Raw genomic sequence first — 286 nt, forward strand, 5'->3', positions numbered from 1 at the left:
GCTGTTAGTCAGCTCTGTTTCAGCTGTTTTTCAGCTCTGTTTCAGCTGTTTTTCAGCTCAGTTTCAGCTGTTTTTCAGCTCTGTTTCAGCTGTTTTTCAGCTCTGTTTCAGCTGTTTGTCAGCTCTGTTTCAGCTGTTTGTCAGCTCTGTTTCAGCTGTTAGTCAGCGCTGTCAGCTTTTTTCGGCTCAGTTTCAGCTGTTGTTCAGCTCTCTTTCAGCACTTTTTCATCTCTGTTTCAGCTGTTTTTCAGCTCNTTCAGCTCTGTTTCAGCTGTTTGTCAGCTCT

Source organism: Austrofundulus limnaeus, unplaced genomic scaffold (genome assembly GCF_001266775.1).
Source record: "Austrofundulus limnaeus strain Quisiro unplaced genomic scaffold, Austrofundulus_limnaeus-1.0 Scaffold892, whole genome shotgun sequence".
NCBI classification, from domain to species: domain Eukaryota; kingdom Metazoa; phylum Chordata; class Actinopteri; order Cyprinodontiformes; family Rivulidae; genus Austrofundulus; species Austrofundulus limnaeus.